Source organism: Alexandromys fortis, unplaced genomic scaffold (genome assembly GCF_014885135.2).
Source record: "Alexandromys fortis isolate MF-2015 unplaced genomic scaffold, M_Fortis_MF-2015_v1.1 scaffold_46, whole genome shotgun sequence".
Lineage (NCBI taxonomy): Eukaryota > Metazoa > Chordata > Mammalia > Rodentia > Cricetidae > Alexandromys > Alexandromys fortis.
Genome location: NW_026067919.1, coordinates 10,197,812 through 10,205,525, shown reverse-complemented (window position 1 = coordinate 10,205,525; position 7,714 = coordinate 10,197,812).

Below are 7,714 nucleotides of genomic sequence, written 5' to 3'. Positions count from 1 at the left end.
CCCCGTAGTGACACACTTCCTACAGAAGGTGTGGCCCAGATTAAAAGTGTGCCCTCCAGCCTCAAGGTCTGGATTAAAGGCCTGTGTCATTCAGTCTCCTCCAACAAGACCATACTTCCTCTAACGAGGCCACACCTCCTGAGTACCACTCCCTATGAGTTTATGGGAGGGGCTAATTGTATTCACACTACTCCAGACGCTACATACAACATTTCCTAGTGCACTGGAGCCCCCATAATATCAGCCGTATGTTCAGCCGTGAGCGCTGTAAAGAATATACATCTTTTCCTCACTGCTCGAGGGGCTTGAAAACCCAAGGGCAAGATGTGGTTTATTTAGTTCCTAGTGGGTTGTCTTCCCAGCTTGCAGATGACTGCCTTCTCTCTATGTCCTTTGTGTTCACCCACAGAAAAGAATGTTCTCTGCCTTTCTCTTCTATGTCACCAATACCACCATGAGCAGTCACCTAAGACTACAACAAAAAAAAGGCCCTATCTCCAATGCCATTCCACTAGGAGGGTAGGACTTCAGCTACACTACATTGTTGAAGCTGCTGCTAACGGCTGTGGCAGGCTACGTCACCTGGATACTGTCCCGGATGACGACACTTTCTTCCTTCTTGTTACTAGGTAAAGTCCTATGCCCATCTTCCATCCAGTGCTGAGTCACTGTCCACACAAGTGGTGTAGGAGAAATTAGAATTTCTCAACTCTACGGTCTCATACTTACCAGGCACTCACTGGGTGCACAATCTGTTCAGAGTTCAACCCAAAAACAGATTTAGTGTGGAGACCTCCCAGGAAATACCATGTCCAAGTTCACACCTCACAGACTAATCTTCCACATAATCACACGAAACAGAACACGTGGCCATGAAGAGGATGCAGGGACAGTGCAGCGACAGGAGTTCTCTTTCTTCCCTCCATGCTCTCAGTACAAGAGCTTTGGGAACATGGAGGGCTCATGCGCTATCTCTGCCAGATGGTTGTGTTGAATATAACTGGGTGCATGACCCTGATGGTGCTGGAGAAGAAAAGGGACCTGACCAGCAGCCTCCCCAGCCTTCCTGATCACTTTTGTTGGAACAACCTTTGGTCCAGACTGATCAATCCTATTCCAAAGACACAACTGCAACCATGGGACTCTTTAAAAACACACCTCATTTAAAGACACTTTAGGGGCTGCTTAACGCAAAGGAGGAACATGGAGTCATGACGAGGATTCTATGTTTGACCAAACTTCAGTCAGCCTCCTGTACCTTCTCTGAGGCCTATCCATGCCCTTCTCCAATTCCAGCTACAGCAGCAACCATCTCTCCTAGCATGACACTCTCCCTGGTGACATCTGAACACTCTGACCTACATTTAGCAAGAATCCTGTTTGGTGACTTTTGTCAGAGTTTCTCTCTATCCCTATGTCTCCTCTGACCCTTAACCCTGCTCCTTGATTCTCCATCCTCTTTACTTCTACTGTGCCTAGAAAAAATAGAATCTGTGTGGGGTCTCTTTTCCCTTCGTGCAAGCCCCGAATAGAATCCATTCTTACAACGCTAGCTGTTGCCTAGCTCTGGTTTCTCTATGCCCATGAGTCCTCTCTGCGTGTGGTCTAGTCATGACTCTGTCCTGGTGTCCCTGCTTCTTAGCTCTCTCAGAGAGACAACATGTCCAGGGGTCTGCTCCAGCCTGCTGTCAAGGTGTGTGACTCCCTTGAAGACAGATTCATGTTCCTCCCTTGCAAACAGGGACTGAGCTGATTCCAGGAACTTCAGCCCCAATATGTCCTATGACTGTGATTTAAAACATGGTTTTCTTCCTGTAAGAGCTTCTGAAGACTTCCAATAACCTTTTAGGAATTCCTTTCTGCTTAAGCAAGCTGTAGTGGCCAGACCTGCTGGCAGCTCTGTTACTCAGTATTACTGTTCCAATTCCTTTTTTCTCAGAAAAAAACGAGTGCCATGAAGGTTAGAACTTTGCCCTGTTCAGTTTTGAGTATTCAGTGTCTTAATTCGTTCTTTTTCTAGTTGCTATAGCCAAATATGACATAAACAACTTAAAATAAGAAAGACATGTTTGTGCCCATGGTTCCAAAGGCTTGGTGTTATGGTAAAAATAAAATGGCACCATTCCCCAAGTGGCTGCAGCAGGCAGCGGGCCACAAGGAGCTGCAGTGGTAAAACACTGTGGTTCCCCAAGTGGCCTGTGGGCCACAAGGGCTAGCAGGTCCCAGGCAAGGAGCTGTGTGGCAGGTGAGAGAAAAAGACAGAGATGCACCATGAAGAGAAAGTGGGTATTTATTCAGTGGGTTATGGAAGGGAAAAGGAAAGGAGGTAAGTGGAGAAGGGAGAAGAGCAGAAGGAAGATCTGCTTGCCTCAGCAGACAGGGTGGGGGGGGAGTAGTGGGCAGGGCTTGTCTCTTAAAGGGACAAGACAGACCATTACACTTGGTCCACAGCTATTGGTTCTGCATTAACTGGAACAGAGCATCGTGGTGGTAGACACATATGTCAGAGAAGGTTATAGCATCATAGCCAGTGGAGAGAATAATGGACCAAACATCACCAAAGACCCCCTATGACCTACTTCTTCCAGCTAGGTCCCACCTTGTAAGCTTTCAAGAACTTCCCAAATGGCACCACCAACTTAGGGCCAGGCGTTTAACACATGAGCCTTTGGAGACAGTTCAAATTCCAAACATCAACTGTGTATAACATACATCTGGCACTCAGTGAATGTTTCTTAATGAACAACAGTAAGGGTACAGAATTCAAGGACAAAACATCTCACGGAGGTTAAACAGGGTCAATCCTTTATGGTCTCCCATTCTGAGGGGTCTCTGTGGGCCTTTGGCCAACTCTACTAAACAATAGTTGAGAGACAGGTCTAAGGGAAGATGGTAGTTGCTCTCAACCCTTTTGACCCCAGACCCTATTTCTGAGCCTGCCACTGTTGGAACCCCTTGAGAAGGCTGTACCAGACAGCCAATCAAGGCAGGCATGAGGGCAGTGGCCAGAGCGAGCACTCAGAGTCTTGGTATCATGCTGTGAGACGGCAAGACTGGAATGTTGGGCTGGGCTTATCTAGTGTTTATTCTTGAGCCCCACACAGAAGGATTACCTTCCTGGAAGTTGAATACTTGGGTAATGGATCCCCTAGGCAAGCAATAAAAAGGGGGAGTTACTTTGTGGTCAGCCATTCATTGTTACCCAAACTATGCATTTTATGTGGTGCCAAGTTGAGGCTGAGCCAGGTAAAATGTCAAGGTAAAGCTTGCCCAACTGACTCAATACTTGTCAGGTAGACAGGGCGGGAAAGAACATTCCAAACAGCAGAAAGGATGGCCTGTCCCAGATGCGATAAAAGAGCTGTATATTCAAGCTCACAGAGATAGTAAAATGTTAAAAATAAAGACAGAAGTATCGTGTTGGTGAAGGCTGCTTGTTCATTCCCAGCTGCCCAGAACCAAATAATCACCCAGAAACTATATTAATTGCACTACTGTTTGGCCAATAGCTTATTTCTGGCTCTTATATCCTAAACTAACCCATCTCCATTCATCTGTGTATCGCCACGTGGCTGTGGCTTACCGGATAAAGTTCCGTCCCCGCGTCTGTCTCTGGCGGGGCTGCATGGCGTCTCCCTGACTCTGCCTACTCTCTCTATATATCTTTCAGCCTGGCTTTACTCTTTTAAGACATTGGCCAAAACAGATTTATTCATTAACCAATGAAAGCAACACATAGACAGAAGGATTTCCCACACCAATTATCAGGCAAGGTAGTGAAGGTTCAAGCTGCTGTGGACCGAGAAACTCAGGGGGTTCCCACGGATGGTGGGGTTCCCTGGCAGGGATAGGCAAGCAAGGGCTTTCTTACCTGGGCTTGAGAGAGATTCTGGCAACGGTGTGGCAACCTAGCAAGTAGAAGCCCAGGCCTAAAGCCATGGCTATACTTGCAGCCCAACACTTTTGTCCTGAGTCAACTCCATAGGAGGCCGGTCTTCATCATCCTCAGATGTGATGGTACCCCAAGCCTGTGCACTTCTACCCACTTAGTAAAGAGCAGGCCCTGGTAGCCATAGCTCCTATGGAACCTTAAGTACCTGGAATTCATCTGTGAGCCCCAAGCCTAAGCCTGAGACTCCAGGCACTGTTGTGACTCCTTCATAACATGAGATACGCCCTTCCTGTTGCCTCAGTGGCCTGTGTTTTCCCTTATCCCTCTGCCCGACCACTTCTGGTTCTGGGCCTGGCCCTTGGGCTACCGTCTGATGGAATACCAAGACCACCTGCTTGGTAACTAGGGCTTGTCCATCTCTGTGTTGGGTTGTGAGGTAGATTTCTGACAGTGTCTGTCGATCCTCAATGCCCAGGGTGCCTAATATTGAGTAGACGCAGTCATTTGATCAGTCTAGACTGTTTAGTAACACCCTAGGGTCCCAATTTGTAGCCACACCTTTCTCTCCAAAACTCAGTCCCAGAATGCCTTGCTGCTAAAGCATGTTTGGCCCTGGTGAATTGTCACCTCCCCACAGTTACCCCATCTCTGCTGCCTCTGGCTCCCAGCCGCTAAGCTTCTCATCCTGAACTTTTCCCTATCCCACATCGTTAAGTTGGCACTAATGGAACAAAGACAGAGCCTCTTACATATAAGGTCACCTCCCCCCGCCTCCCGGTGTAACTGTAATGACTCATAAAGCCTCCCTTTGTCCACAGGACCACATTGGACAGCCAGGGAGGACAGCAAGCTACATCCCTGGGTAAAGTGGCACCAAGCTTGCCTGGAAATCTGTTCTCACAGTGCCCTCTAGTGGCTTCCTTTGACCAGAAGAAAGGTTAAATGGCATTAGCTCTGTCTCCTTCTGGCCCATTCCAGAAGAACTGTGGGGGGAAAACCCGGGCTCTCCTCAGCACTGGGTTGAGATAGGTGTGTTCTGTCATGGACCCCAGGTTCCTAGAGTGTTGTGTGTCCCTCAGACTGAGAAATCCATATCTCCTGTAAGATTTTCAAAACCTCCTGGGTCAGTGTTGACCTTCTTGCCCACCCTGTTCCCCAAGAAATGGCCTATCCACATCACCTGGTTAAACAAAACTAAAGCAATTCTACAATAAAACATAGACTATCTTTTTTTGTGAAGGGAAGGGTATGTGTCAATATGGTTTCTCTGCCTTGACTGTCCTGGAACTCTGTCGACCAGGCAGGCCTTGAACTCACAGAGATCTGCCTGCTGCTGCCTCCCAAGTGCTGGCGTGTGCTACCATCTCCTGGCTAAAACAGATTATCTTTAAACTTGGACTAGAATAATTTTTCTTAGGCAAGGCATATAAGTCATAACTATGATAGAAAAATAATGATAAATTAGATGTCATTAAAAATTTCAACTTTGTCATTAAGAAAATCGGCAAATAAAAAGGTTAGAAAAATACAAGACATAAAACAATAAGGGGCCTGTTTCCAGAGAATTTAGAAATTTCCATAGCCCCATAGTAACAAGATGTAATTTAAAGCATGGACCTAACAAAGAGAGAACTATGAATATAACAAACATATACATAAAAACACGTGCACATCTAAAAGCATCAGTAAGACTCAGGTCTCATATTGCTAATAAGAATATAAAATGATGTACACATTTTCAAAAAGTGTTTGGTCATTTCTTACGACTTTTAAGCAAATACTTTTCTATAGGATCCAACAGTTCTACTCTTGGGTTTTTAATTTGGAAGAAATGAAAACCTATCTTTTTTTAAAAAAAAAAAAAAAAAAAAAGGAGGCTCATGAGGCAATGCTTAAAGAAGAATTCTTCATAAAAGATAAAAATCAGGAAGAATCCCAGTATCCACTTATGGGCAATGAATCAACAAGCTGGAGTATTTTCCCACAGCGAAATGCTGACAGGTAATAAAAGATGAATTATTTCTACAGACTTTACACAGGAGGAATTCAAGGACTCCTGAGCAGATGTCAGCTATAAAGGAATATGTGGTATTCAACTCCATTCATGAAAAAGTCATCAATGGTGAATGAAATAGGACTGGCTATTGCCTTGGGGACAGAGTGATACCGCGGGAGTCAGCTGAGACAGAGACAAACGCTCTCTCTAAAGTGCTAGAGTGTTCCAAATCTTACGACCAGCGCGTAGCAGAAGTGTGGCGGAGGAAACTTCAGGTTTATGGATGTGATCATATGCAGATTATCCAACAATAAAAGTAAAGCTGCCATGAACATATGCATGCAGATCATGCAGACTTCTGGATGAATAAATGGCTGGGAATGCAATTTCTGAGCAGTACTGTGTTTCTATCTATACACATTTCTGAAGGGGTTCTTTTCATTGGGATTGCACTGAAATTACAAAGAGCACTTTGGAAAATACTGTCATCTTAACAGGAAGTGCTCCAAACCCTTGACCACAAGGCATCTTTCCATTTACACAAGTCTCCTTTAGTTTCTATCTGTGGGTATCTTTTCGTTTTCACTGTTCAACTCTTGCACTCTTTTTTGCTTAAATTTGTGCCTGGGTATGTTATTCTTTCTGATGTTGTTGTAAATTTCCAGTTTTACATATAAATTTATATTTGAATTTAGAGTGTTCATCGCTATTTTAAAGAGATACAGTTGCTTTATTTTTAATTATTGTGTATATGTATTGTACATATTCTTGTGTGTGGAGCCCAGATGTTGGCCTCAAGGTCTTCCTCGACCAGTCACCACCCTAATTTTTGATATTGAGCCCAATGTTTGCCAATTCTGCTAGACTGGATGCCCAGCCAGTCCCAGAGTTCTTTCTGCCTCTTCCTCCCAGCACTGAATCACAGAGGTTTTTTTTTTTTTTACACACATGCCGCGGATTGAACTCAGAACCTTACATAGCAAGCTCTTTACCAGCACTGCCGTCTCCTCAGCCGCAAGATACAACCAATTTCTAATACAGATCTGTGTCTACATATTGGCTGGGCTTATTCTTAGCATGTGAACGTCTGCTGTGATAACAGGCGTGTACTGCTACACCTGTGCTGCTTTATTACTGCCGTTTGGGATAGCACATGAAAACATTTTAAGTCAGAAAATAGTATCCCTCTAACTTAATGTCAATAACATAAGAAATGCTCCAATGTTGTTCTGCTCCCTTCCCCGTCCTTTGTCTTGATGTCATCAACACATTACATCTTTAGGCAGTGTAAGTTCATTAGGGTTTCTTATTTAGGAAGTTTTCTTCTAAATCAGACAGAGTAGAAAACATTATAAGAATATATTGGACTATACCATCTTTACATTTAATTATACAGCGGCATTTATGTGTTCTCTATTTCTCCACGTGGATCAGAGTTGCCATCTAATGGCCTCTCGTTGCGTGTGTTTCTTCTCGTAGGAGTTTTGGTCACCTCATTATTATCTGCAGCTCATCCTGGCACAGCAGGTCGCTGCAGTGTAAGTAAGTTCTACTGATTGGCTCATTTCAGCTTGGAGGACTTCTGTAATACCTGGGAGTTTATGCATATTTCACTGTCTAGACAGTTCTCTTTTTTTTTTTTTTCAAGGATGGTTTTCTAGGCATAGAATTCTTGGGCAGCAGTCTCTTTCCTTTTCCCCTTTGACTGCAAGGTCTCTTGGCTCTCTGTCCTCTGGGGTTTCCATCAGAAAGCCGTAGGCAATCATATTAAAGTGTGCTTGGACTTGTAGCTTATTTTTCTAATACCACTTACAAGATTCTCTCTG